Source organism: Antechinus flavipes, chromosome 3 (assembly GCF_016432865.1).
Source record: "Antechinus flavipes isolate AdamAnt ecotype Samford, QLD, Australia chromosome 3, AdamAnt_v2, whole genome shotgun sequence".
NCBI classification, from domain to species: domain Eukaryota; kingdom Metazoa; phylum Chordata; class Mammalia; order Dasyuromorphia; family Dasyuridae; genus Antechinus; species Antechinus flavipes.
Window position 1 is genome coordinate 599,345,908 of NC_067400.1, and position 14,107 is coordinate 599,360,014.

At 40.3% G+C, this 14,107-nt stretch overlaps 1 protein-coding gene across 7 annotated transcripts in view; it reads right to left on the reverse strand.

Moving 5' to 3' along the window:
• Positions 1-14,107, reverse strand: part of CAMTA1 (calmodulin binding transcription activator 1) — a 1,246,754-nt gene that overhangs the window by 631,465 nt on the left and 601,182 nt on the right. The window lies entirely within an intron of this gene.

The following is a 14,107-nucleotide window of genomic DNA, read 5'->3' on the forward strand; positions in this document are numbered from 1 at the left end:
TCTGAGTGACTCTAGAAAAGTCACCTCCCTTTGTCTTCAGTGAAATAAGGGAGTTTGAATCTAAGGGCCCTCCCCGCTCTACATTCCACGATGAGGACTCAGAAGAGTGAATGGCATGGCTCAGCAAAGAGAGTTCTTGGTTGGATATAGCCAAGGAGTTTTGTGACTGGACACATCAGGACCTCTGTGAACCTCCAACAACTTTCTAAGATTTACCTCTTAAGTGGAGAGGGCCTGGGATGTGTGCTGGTGAAAGGACTTTCCACATCAATGAACCATGCATCCCTGATGGACTGATCCATTCTATGGGAATCCACCTCCTTACCAAAAAGGACTTTTTCAACATTTGAGCCCCTCTCTGATAGAATAAAGGCAAAGGACACGTTCTTAGACCACATCAGAGCTGCCTGGCAAAGGAAGTCTAACTCCTGATTTCTGTTCACTGAAATCTGTTTTCTCAATGGCCCATCTCTCTCCCCACCCCAACCTGATGCTAACAATTCCCATGGGTTCCTGATCTCAGACAAGAAGAGGTTCCCATCTTCCAACTGGGCAGATCCTGCTTTGGACTAGTAGGAATGACCGCCAAGCTGGCTCTTCTCCTACCTCCTCCCCTCTCCCCAACAGGATATAAAAACTGACTCTGGATATACAGCTCACAGAGTAAACCTCAGCTTATTTTTCCAATATATACCTTTCCCTTCTCTCAGTTCCTTGCAGGTGATGACATTGGACAGCACAAGCTCTACTGGAAGTAGAGCCAAAGACACTGGTTTCAAATCCTGCTTCAGTAGTTGTCTGACCTTTGGTTAAGTGATTTGTACAAGGTACTGCATTAGGTGACAGGGAAACAAAATAAGACAGTCCTTGTCCTCAGGGAGCTTGTATTTTCTGGGGACTAAAGGGGCTGTGACAAATCACGTACAAAAGCAAGTGCAAATATACAAGAGGACACAAAGTAATTTCAAGGTATACAGGAAGGGGAAGAAAATAAGCATTTATTAAGCACCTACTATATGTTAGGCACTGGGCTGAGCATTTTACAAATCCTCACAACATCCCAGTGAAGTTGACACTCTTATTATCTCCATTTTATAACTGAGCAAAAGCGCAGAGGTGGGAGATGGCATTCTTTGTATGGGAAACAACTAATCGGGCCTGCTTAACAGAAGGAGGAGGAGAGTAACAAACACTAAACCTGGAAAGACAGGTGGGTTCTGGGTGGCAGAGGGCTTTAAACACCAGCCTAAGGATTTTCCAACTTTCTCGAGGCTTTCAATGGTATGACCCTGAAAACAAGTCCCAGCATGGTAAAGAAAACAGCCAGGGATATTCCACCGGCACAATGGCTCCTTAGGGTGACTGTGCAGGTCTGAGAAAGAACCTGGGCCCCAGGACTGGAAACTAATGAAATCCCCCAACACCTCCTTATTTATAGCTTGTGCATGCTGAATTACAAATCTTATAACTGCAGATATTATCGTTGCATATTTCATTACTACCAACATTGCATATTTATAATTTAGCAGTGTGTAAAATTTATAAAGGCACAACTAGGGGTTGGTTAATGACATCGACTGAAGCTCCACGCATTGAGTGTGTTTTTCATGTTATATGGATATGGTCTAGTCTGGGAAGCCAGTGGCAGGTGAGGAGAGTGGGTGGGAATAGCCTTTGTGTTTCAGGCTGGCGGAATGGGGACGGAACGATCACAACCGCTGGCACCATCTCTGCTGGGCCTCGTGGCCTAAAATGCGATTTCTTCCCATTGATTATTCTAGGTGAGTGATGCAGGAACGACTAACCCCATTTTGAAGATAAGAAAACTGAGGCTTAGAAAGACAAACTGACTTGTACATGACTGTTTGGCTGGCACAGTATAGGGCAGAAGGGAGCTCTGGTTCCAAGGCTAGCATTCATTCCAGTATGCCATTTTTTCTCCTCCAGGGGACCACTCCTGGTGCCAGACAAAGAAACTCACCTGTTCTGGATACAGGCAGGTAATTGACTCAGAAATGGCCATTGCTGCCAGTCATGGGGACAAAAAACCACTTAGAAGAGTGGAGGAGGGTAGAACGTGGGCTTAAAAGTCCTAGGATCACCTTCAAACCCTATATTTGCAAGCCCAGTCTTCACCAGGTTTCCAAGCCAAGCCCTTTCTGGAGGAGAATAATTAAGGTAGCAGGTCCCAAGAGAAAACAGTCAATGTTCCCGCTGTATTGACAAATGCATATTTTATCTGGGGAAGAAAATGCCCTGACTTTCCAAAAGTGAGTCCTAAAATATTTGACTCTCAAGGACTGGAGGACTAATTGAGTTTTAATTCATCAGTGGCTGGAGATAAGCAAAAGCCGGTCCTGGAAGTTTACCCTGACACTACCACCCGTGTCTCACAACTCATCAATCCCATGGGCTCAGTGACATAAGCTGGGCCCCCACAGTCGCTGAAAGACTTCTGATGCATTATGGAGCTCAAAATGATTTGTCTTCGGGAGACAAATCTGCCTTGAGAGGTAGAATGTGGAATGTGTCGGAGGAAGAAGAAAAGGTCGGGGCGGCCATTTGCCCCAGAGAAAACAGAAAATACCAGGAAGAGAAGCTTTCCTGCCTTAAAGAACTCTCTCTCCTCCTCAGAATCCAGCAGGGAGCCCCCTGGGGATCAAGAGTCAAGTCATCATGTCTAGCAACATGGAATAATTCCAAAAGCATGAGATTTAGAGGAACAGGTCTCGAACCCTGGCTCTGTTCTCTCCTGTAATCTACGTGGATTTCAGTGAGCCACTGGCCCTCTCTCTACTCATCTAGAAATGGGGATGTAGTGGGAGCATAAGGTGGAGTAGATCATCCCTTAAGTTTCCAGCTCTAAACCCTATAATCATTTTTTTAATATGCCCAATGGAGAACCTATTTTGCTTCACTATGCATATTCTTTCAAGGATTTTTTTCTTTTTCCCCCTTTCTATTAATGAAGGTAATAGATTTTTGTTAATTAAAAAAACTAAATTAAATTAAATTTAAATCCTTTGATCTCTGATTCACATGGTGGCTATATGGATATCTCACAAGGAAATATAAGCTTCCATGAGTACGAGGCACAGTGCTGAGTACAAGGTATAGAAAGATATATAGGAATCTGTTATTTCCTGTCCTCAGGATGCTTACAGAAGGAGACACATACTTTATACACAAAGAAGTATAAGGCAATGGAGAAGAAAGTACTAATAATGGGCAGGACCAGTAAAAGTCTTGTGTTAGACTTGGACACATAAGATTTTCTCCAAGGCAGAAGTAATGAAGACATATACTCCAGGGATAGAGGGCCATTTTTGTATGCAGCTGAGTGATGGGGGATAGAGTGTTATAATTAAAATCAGGCAATTCAAATTTGGCCTCCGATACTTATAGAATTATGTGAACTTAGATGATTCGCTTAACTCCAGTTTTTAACTGTAAAATAGAGAAAATCTGATAGCATCTCCCTCCCAGGGATGCCATGGGGATAAAATGAGATGGTATTTATAAAGTGTTTATTTAGCACAATCCCTAGCACATAGTAGGCACTTAATAAATGCTTATTCCATAGCACTTCTTTCACAAGGTTGTTGTGAGGATTAGGGGAGATAACAAATTCAAAGCACTCTGCAACCCTATAAGTGCTGTGTAAATACTTGCTATTTTTTTATTCTTATTCAGAAACACAAGTGGGGAAAGGGAAAGTCACACAGAGGGAACATTTAGCAGGTCAGTTTTACTCAATCAAAGAATGAGTAAAGAGAAGTAATAGGAAATGACAATAAGTAGTTAGGAACCAGATTGCTGAAGGTTTTAAAATCTAGGCTGAGCAGTTTCCATTTGACCTCGAGGCAATAGGGAGCCATAGAAGATTTTTGAGGAGAAGAGTAATGTGGTCAGAATGGTATTTTAGAAATATCAGTTTGGCAATTGTGTGGCTGACAGCTTGGAGAAGGAAGAGAAGTTAGGAAGCCATTCCAAAAAGTTAGGTGAATGGTGATGGAGACCTGGATTGGGGCTAGGAGGAAAGGGGACGGATGTGAGAGATGTTGGGAGGATTCAACAGGATCGAGACAAGCACATTTAAGGATATTTCAAGAGGGAGAGAAGAGTAACAACTGGGAGAGTTCAGGACAGGTTTTGTGTAAGAAAGGACACCAGAAATGACATTGCTGATTAGTCAAACAATCAATATTTATTAGGCACTTACTGTATTCCAGACGCTGCGCTATGTGCAGAGGATACAAAAACAAAATGAAACAGACCCCACTCTTAAAGAAATTATAGTGCCCAGAACAATCCCATCTGGTAATTATGTCATTAATACATTATGATGCAATCCTTTTATAATATCATAAAATCCGCGTTACAATTCGGCAGATTGAGTAAATCTTCTGGGTGACCACTGGTGGCCATCACCTTATAGAGATTGCCTAACAGACAAGGGATGGCTTCACATTAAATCTAATTGGAAGCCATCAGCATTTGAGGTGCTTAAGGAAGGTGACCCTAGAGTTAGGGGGAATGTTGGACTTACAAAACAAAACAAAATATCCAGACACAGAATTCTGCATGTCATTCTCTGGCTAGAGAAGGTATCCTCTCCATCCCAACATCCCGAGAGCGAGACACAAATTCGGGGGATAGGATCAGGTGTTGGAAGCTAGGTGGCTGATGTGGAAAAACGAGTCCATAAGGACTCACCTTTCCAAACCACCAAAGTCTAGGGATCAAATCAACACAGCCTTCTATTGCCACTTAATCCAACAATTAAAGCAGAACCATCTTTTTAAACCATCACCCCGAACACGTCCAAATGTACTACATATCAAAAAGGAATAATTAAAACCTACACTTCTCACAATACCACCGAGCAAGGCAATTACGAGGCCCTCATAATGAGCAATTTATGTAATTAAAAAAGTCAGACGCGTAATATGCAAAGAACTCTTTAAATGAATTACTGCTGGATGGCTGGGTGCACTTTGGTCTCCTTCTCTGGCCTATGCTTCCTGGGACTCTGACGGGGCTTCTTCCTCATATTTCAGAGCTGGTGGAAGAGAGCTAAGGAAGATTTTGCACATAAGCTCAGGCTGAGACCCACATTTAGAAAGCACATTTAATCCTGACCAGTATAAAGGATGTTGGGTAATTGCTGCTCGAATCCAATGTGAGCACTGTATCTCATCTATGATATGCAATTTGGTAGCTATATTCTAGTAAGAGAACTTTATGACTTGCTGTCATGATAAATAAAAGTTTATGGCATAATGGAATTAATATTTACTTTGACTGCAACGTAGACTATTCAAATAAAGTTGCTGGGACTCACTTAAGCCAAGGGAGTTTTCAAATAGTATGTGAGATGACGGAGAAACTCAGATTCCCCTCTATTCTCCAGGCCTGGGACCAATAACAAATCTCCAGATTTCAAAGCTCAGCTCAGTTGCCACCTCCTCAGGGAAGTCTTGCCTGATTGCTGAAGTTGAGAGTGCTCCTCAAACAATCTTGTACTTATTTATCTTTATGCCTGTTGTAAAGCCCTCTCCCGGTGGAATATAAGTTTGTTAATGGCAGAGCCTGGTTGTTCAGAACAAAAGAGTCTCTTTTTTTATCTTTGTAATGCAAAACCTAGCAGTTCCTGAGATGCTGCAGGAGATGAATAAACGCAGGAAAATGAATGAATGAATATTTTTAGTTCTAACCAAAATTTCCTTTTCCAGTTTCTTTTCCTCCCTCTACAATTGCTGTAGTTTAAAATGATGTTAATAGAAATGTGGAATCAATTAGATATGGGGAGAGAGGCTGCAACTCTAGTGAGACTTCTTGTCCTATGGAACGGGGATGTAGTAGGAGAGAAGAAGGAAGGAAGGATCTGTAGCAGAGAAAGGCAGAAAGAAGTTCAAAGCAATTTTGGGTCCAGGAAATAATAATAGCAACAACTTGCATGTATATGATGCATTCAGATTTACAGATCTCTTTGCTTATAATAAACCTAGAAGGCAGGTTTGGGAAGCTTATCTTTATCTGTTAGCTAATGAAACAGAAGGTTTCATTAGCTGATGAATTAATAAGGGGACTCAGGACCAAGGCCCCTTAGTCCAACACGCTTTCCTTTACCTTAACTGGAAGGAGAGACTGTTCTGAAGTGGCAGGCTGGGGCGGGATGGGGTGGGGTGAGAGGCAGGAAAGGGGGGTTTTGTTCTCTTGACTTCTTCATTTCATTACAAGATTCCCCATCCCACAAGGGGATATTTGTTTTGGATCGGGCACGATCTGTGACTTTAGCAAATGCATGGGTTTGGAATAACATCACAACCCTCAATTATGGAGTGTTTACCTAATTCCAAAATCAATTTTCTGCAAACAATTTTCTAACTTTTCTGAAAAATGACAGTATTTGAAAGGTTTTGGTAGGGGATGTGCCTATTTTTAGGTAATGTAGAAATCTTCCTAACCAGGGACTTAAACTAGGATTGAAACCAATTTGATTTGGGACATGACTAAAGGCCAGTTACCATTTTAATTAAACCATGTCACATTTTAGGAAGAACGAAGACAGGTTGGAGTTTATCCAGAGGAGAATAAATAGGTATGAGGGATTGGGTAAAGGAATTGCTTTTCCTGAAAAGGGGGTGGGAGGGAAGGGTAATAATAATAAGAAAATAGAATAAGAAACATTTATTAAGAACCTACTGTATTCCGGGCACTGTTCTACATGCTGAGGATATAAAAATAAAATATAAAACATATATAAAAATATATAAAAATTTATATAAAAATATAAAATATGAAAACAGACCCCATACTTCAACTTTATTAAGGGCTATCGGGTAAAATGGGAATTGACTTTCTTCTGCTCAGTCCCAGACTCAAATAATCTATCAATAAGCATTTATTAAGTACATAATAAATTCCATAGTACTGTACTAAGCACTGGGGATACAAAAAAAGGCAAAAGCTAGTCCATGTCCTCAAGGAGGTCACAGTCTAACGAGAGAGACATTCAAACAAAAAATGTATACAAATAAGCTAACATACAGGATAGATCAGAAAAAAATTACAGAGTTAAGAGGGATTGAAACTTCCTGTAGCAGATAGAATTTTAGAGGAGCAAAAGGAGAAGGAAACAATAACCCTAGTTCTTTAAGATTTTCTAAGTGCTTTACATCAGCAAAACAACCCAAAGATGGGGAAACTGAAGCCAAAGTAATTTGACCAAAGTCACTTAGCTATTATATGTTTAAGGCAGCATTTGAACTTAGTTCCACTCCCTATGCCACATTCCCACCTAGACGTTCACTCACCAGTTTCTTTAACCCTAGAAGGCTGAAAGCTTGAAGAATATTCAGGAGGAACTGACCTCCTACATAATAGGGATGAAAATAAGCATTTGTCACTAATAATTAGCATGAGATGTGCCCCCTTATAATGTGCCTTTCTTTGGGGAGATTCAAAAGCTTTTTTATAATGATTGTGAGGAATATATTCCTCCCTCATTTCCTCCTCTTAGAACCCTAGCATAGTTAAAAGTACATCTCAGATTTTAAGAGCTATCTATAATCTAAGCTATAACAAATGATGAGCTCAAAGATCTCAGACAAACATGGAAACATTAGCACAAAATAACGAAGGGCAAAATGAGCAGAACCAAGAGACTATTGTATACAGTAACAGCAATATTGTTGATCGAATAAGTCATTTTGACCAAATGAACATCCGAAGTAACTAAAAGAGCTGTAAAGAAAGATACCATCTGCATCCGAAAGAAGTGAAAAATAAAAGTATTATAAATAATTTGACTTATATATACCTATCTGTGTCTAATGGTAGCCATCTCTTGAACAGAGGAGGGGAAGAAAAAAGGGGGGAAAGAAATTTATAGGATAACTTTATTATATTTAAAAGGAATTGCAAGTTGTCTATAATAGATTTGCAGTTTCATGTGCAATCACATTTTTATTATAGTATGTTATGGAAATGCTTGTTTTAGTCCATAAATTTAAAAAAAATAAATTAAAAAAGAAAACACAGCTCAGCTGCCACCTCTTATTTATTAGTCCTTTCTTGATCTTGCCTCCCCACATTGTAAGTATGCTCTCTCTATCTCTATCTCTGTGTGTGTCTCTCTCTTTCTCTCTCTCTCTCTCTCTCTCTCTCTCTCTCTCTCTCAAGAACTACGTGTCACTGTGTGTACACTATTTCAAAATGATCTTTGTGTTGTTTTGTTGTACTATTTATTTAGGGAGCAGTGTGGTTTTGAATCTGAATTTGAGTAAGAAAACCTAGATTCAAATCCTGGCTTCACTAACTTGATAATTGGGTAATTTTGACAACACATTTCTCTTTTCTACATATAAAAATGGACAAATGGTCTCTAAAGTCCCTTCAAACAATCTAGGATTCCCATACAGAAGCACATAACTCCTTCAGAGCAGGAATAATTTCATTTTTTGGTGCTTATTTTATTTCATTTCATTTATTTATTTATTTTTAATTAACTAATTGCAAAGCATATGCATGGGTAATTTTTCCAACGCTGACCCTTGCAAAACTTTTTGTTCTAAATTTTCCCCTCCTTCCCCCCATCCCCTCCCCTAGCTGGCAGATAGTCCAATTATATGTTACATATGTTGAAATACACACGACTTCATTTTTAATCTTTGTATCCAGTGATTAGCACAATTAATGCATTGTACATTCATAATCAATGCTCAAACAATTTTAACCACAAGGCAAAAGTGGTATTATTTCCATTTCAAACATGTACCCTAAAGACTCCTAGACCTTGCCAACTATGTGGTGTTTCTTCCCTTAAGAACACTGGCCTTTACAATTGAACCCTCCTACACATATTGACTTTCCCACTTAGAATCATCAACAAGCATTAATTCAGCACCTACTTTCATCCAGGCACTGAAAAGTGCTAGAATGTGAACTCATTGAGAGCAAAGACTATCTTGTGTTTCCATTCTTGTCCCCAGTGCTTAACACAGAGCTTGGCACACTGGAAGTAATTAAATGATGCTTTTTTCACTCATTAATTCATACAGTAATTGAGCAGAGAAAGGATGGTTGACAAGACTAGGGCAGCAGAGCCGAGCCTGCACTCCAACGCTCACTCTCAAGCTCACGGTTCATCTCCTATGCCGCCTTCCTATTCCACCTTTTGTTCAGATCCATCACCCAGCTGGGAGCTCAGGCAAAGTTCCCAAGAGGTCCATAGATTGGCTGGGAGGGAAGAACAGGGCAATGGGATGCTCGATGCTCTGGGACTAACGATACCTAATTTCTCTGAACTCACTTTGCTGCAGCTTTGGGGATTGGAACACACCTCCCTCTCCCTGGCACAGAAGAATAATTTGAGCTGCCCTACCATAGCTGCTGAAGCCTAGTGGTCAGGCAGATGGTCAAATCCCCCAAGCCACAGCAACGAGGCTCTAAAATCTTGCAATCTTTAGTAGCACAGAACCATTTTAGGAAAAACCCTGCCATTTCTGTTGTAATATATGACAGAAACGCTGCATCTGTGGACTGGAGAGATGTAAATTGCATGAACGGAGTCCTAGGAGAGACCACTACATCTGTGAAGGTCACAGAGAGTTAAATGCTTCATTCCAAGGCACCGTGAGAGAAATGACAATCACTGTCACATGGAGAAAGGAAGAAATTTCAGGAGAGCTGGGGGCAGGATCCAGGGCAGAAGCCCATCACTGCATTCTTCAAAGGCTGAGACAATGGTTCTCCATCCCATCCCGTATTCACAAAGCTCGGAAAATACCAGTTGTTCTTCTAAAACTTTGCCAGTCAGCATCAATCCAGAATCCATGAGCTGATTCAATATCTGAGGTCAGCCTGGGACCCAAAAAAGGGACCCCCAGGAGTTCAGTTCATAGAAATATAGATTCTCAGAGTAAGAAGAGATGTCCAGACCTAATCCAAATCATACTCAAATAAGAATCCCCTTCTATCAAGTGAGAATATCTGTAAAATACTTAGCCTAATGCCTAATAAATGACTGCTCCATCCCTCTTTTCCTCCCTTTATGGCATATCTGACAGTCATCCAGCCTTTGCTTAAAGACTCCCAATGTGGGAAAGGCCATCACCTCCTACCATCTACTTGTGGACAGTTCTAATTGCTAGTAAGGATGCACTTAAATTTTAGACTAAATTTGCTCGTTATCGATTTCTCATGCTTGGAACACTCTCCCTCCTCAACTTCACTACTGGTTTTCCTGGCTTCCTTTAAATCCCAATTAAAACCCCATCTTCTACAGAAATTTTTTCCCAAAACCTCCTAATTCTATCATTTTCCCCCTGCTAATCATTTCCTATTTCTCCTGTGTATAACTTGTTTTCTTCCCCACCCGAGAATAAGTTTTTTGAGGGTAGGGACTGTCCTTTGCCTCTTTTAGAACCTCCAGTGCCTAGTACATAATAAATATTTATTGATTGATGCAACTTTTACCCAATGCTCTAAGTTGAGCCTGTTATGTCTGAGAAGGATAAACAGAATCCCTTTTCCATCTGACATCTTTTCAAATACTTGACACACTCCTCCTTGTCCTCCTTCCCCATCCACATCTTGGTTTTCCATTTAGACAGTCCTTAACTCTAGCTCTGACAACCTCTCTATGAAACCCTGAGACAGGAATGTGTTGATACATGATTAAGAATCGGATCTCCAAAAATCTTTGCATCATTTTCTTAAGTCTAGACATTCAACAAAATAATGAGATAAACCCTGGATTGTAACATTTGTCAATTTCCTAAGTATAAATACTTAAACTAAAAATTTGACAATTGGCTTTCACGCTTTGTCTGAGGATCTCCCTATCTCTATTCTTTTCACTCCCTGGACACTTTCATGATATTCTGTCCCATGTTGCTCTTTCGAAAATTACCCCTAAGGCTATTTTAGCTGGAAGTTCTCTAGATACGCCTACATGATTCCAGGGGGCAGCTAGATGGCCCATTGGATAAAGCATCAATCCTGGAGTCAGAAGGATTTGAGTTCAAATTCAGACTCAGACACTTAACGCTTACTAACTTACTAACAGTTACTAACACTAATACTTACAAGCTGTGTGACCCTGGGAAAACCAGTTAACTATCAATTGGGGAATGGCTGAATAAATTATGGTGTATGAAAGTAATGAAATATTATTGTTCTATAAAAATTATGAACAGGCTGACTTTAGAAAAGCCTGGAAAGATTTACATGAACTGATGCTGAGTAAAACAAGCAGAATCAAGAAAACATTGTACACAGTAACAGCAAGATTGTGTGATGATCAAGTATGACAGTCTGGTTTTTCTCAATGGTTCAGTGATCCAAGGCAATCCCAATAAACTTTGGATGAAAAACACCATCTGCATCTAGAAAGAGAACTATGGAGACTAAATATAAAACAACAATGCTATATTCATTTTTTCCCCTCATGATTTTTCCCTTTTGTTCTGTTTCCCTCCCAAAATGATAATAAGGAACTATATAAAAAATGAATGTATGTATATAACAAAAAAATGTTTTTACATGTAACTGGGAAAAATAAAAATACAAATTTTAAAAGAGAATAATCCAAAAATCCAAAAAGATCATTGAACAATAGGCTTAATTTAATAGGGATAAATGTCAATTTATGCTTTATACAATCTGCCATCTTAGTAGAGAATGGAAGTATATATAACTAAAAAAGAGTTCATAGGAAAAGAACATAAGGGCCTCTCTAGGGGCAGTGAGTTAGCAGTTTAACGATATGGCCCACTCAAAAAAAAAAAAAAAGAATAGTTAATATGAGCCAAATTGTACTAATAAAGGCAGAAGATCTAGAATGAGGACAGAGGTAATTCCCTTTTACACTGCCCTGGTCAGGCCATATCTGGAGTACTAAGTTCTCTTGCTATCCTTTAGAAGACATTTGGTAAATGGGAATACGTCCAGAGAAGACCAGAGTGGTGTGAAAACCAGATGCCATGAGCATTAAGCATTTGGGAAGATTTAGTGGCAAGAAGAGAAGACTTATGAGGGCTATGATCACTATATATGAATGACTACAATAGAGAAAGTGGATCAGCTTTGTTTTACTTGGGAACAGACAAAGGATCACTGGGAAGAGGTTGTAGAAAGAAAAGTCTGGGCTTGAAGCTTCAGAAAGCTTTCTCAGTGATGGCAGCTAAGCGTGGTCCAACTGAGAATGGGCTGCCTTTGTAGACAGTGAGCTCCCCCTTGTTGAAGGTCTAGAAGCAGAGGCTGGGAAAGCCACTCTTTTGGAACAGAGTAGTGGGGATTCTCATTAAGGTGAACATTGGACTAGACACCACAGAGGATCCTTCAGTTCTAAGAATCTATGATACTATTGATCTATGAATGTCAATTGATGGGATTTTTAAATATTTAAATGTCTTTATTTTCCTTGTTCTTTATATTTTTATATTCTTATATTCTTTAAAATTTAACTTGATTTCAAACAAAATAATTTCCACAGTAATATGTCCTAATCCTGACATAACCATAATAGTTCAATGGTTACGTTGAGGGAAGATACGGACTTGAAAACCACAAAAATGATCATTTATCAATATAATCAATGAGGATTAACTGAGCATTTCTTATATATATATATATATGTGTGCCTAAGATGGGACAGATAATGACTTGCAATAATAGGCTAAAAATCTCCTGAAACTGAAGGGATGGTGTGGTACAATGGAAAAGTCCATCAGGGAATCAGCACCATTAGGCACTTACTAAACGCCAAACATTGTACTAGGTGCTGGGTATACATGGGTATACATGGATAAGGGTCAAACAGTCCCTGCCCTCAAGGAACTGGCATTGTAATCAGGAGCCAGAGGAACTGAGAACAAATACTACCTGTGATCTTCGGCAGATTACTTGGGCTCTCCGGATTTAGTTTTCCTACTATGTAGAGTAAGGCATTCGAATGTGTCCCTGGCAACTCAACCAATGAGCGAGTATAATCTAATTTTCCTTACTGCTCTATATCTACTATGCTAAAATCTTTCACTCTTCCAGCCTCAGTTTCCTTTTCTGTGAAATGAGGGCTTCAGACAAGATGACTTCTAAAGTCTCCTCCATCCAAATCTATGTTCTTATGTTCTTTTAACCTCCTAGACTAAGATTCCTCAGAGAGTTGGATTAAATGACCTCTAAGATTCCTTCCAGCTCCAAATATATGATCCTATTTTCGCCCATCTGGTTCTCTTGTCTGGCCACAATTCAAACTCAAGAAACTACCAATCCCAACTGAAGACTTATCTCTACCCCTGATGTGCTAGATATGTCCCAGGAGAACTCTGGCTGCCTCACAGTTTGTACTCTTTGAAATCACAGAATGGTTCGAGGGAGGTGACCCAGTTTGGCAGCTCAAGGCCACAGCGACACATTCCTTTCAGAAAGGGCATCCTTGCTGCTGTTCAGGATCCACTTGTGCAAAGGCTCCCAGCCCGGGGCATTCACCTCCCACCCCCCTTCCAATAATCCAGCCGCTAAACACCTAGTACGTTCTTAAGCTTATCAGAGAACATATTGGTTTTCTCCTGAGAGATCTACCTGTGGATTATAGCTTTCCACATGCTAACAGAGGGGCAGACTGCAGCAGCCAGAGGGAAAGATGGAGGATTGCAGGATCAGAGCCCCCTCCACTTGTAGTGTTGTTCTTCTTTCCAAAGAATACCCAATTTGGTGACTTTCTTTCTCATGGGGAAGAAGAGGGCTATGGGCTCAGTGCAGCTATGGCCAAAGAACCACAGGATGGCAGCAGCAGGATGATGAGCAGCAAAAGCTGCATTCCCCTAACCCTGCCACCAACCCCAAGAAATGCCACAAAGACTCCGTGTAAAGGAAGAGAGGGGAGCCAGACACAGATCCCAGCAAAGGGAAAAGGAGAACCGGACACGGGCACATTAATACCCCAGAGGAAAGAGGTGGGGTTCAGAATGTAATTTTATTAATATGAGGAAAACTTCTGCCGATAAAGATTGGCGTCTTCTCTGCCTGGAACACTAAGTAGTGATGACTTACCCAGGATCTCACAAGCAGTGTTCAGGAACTGCCTTAAGAAGACAAG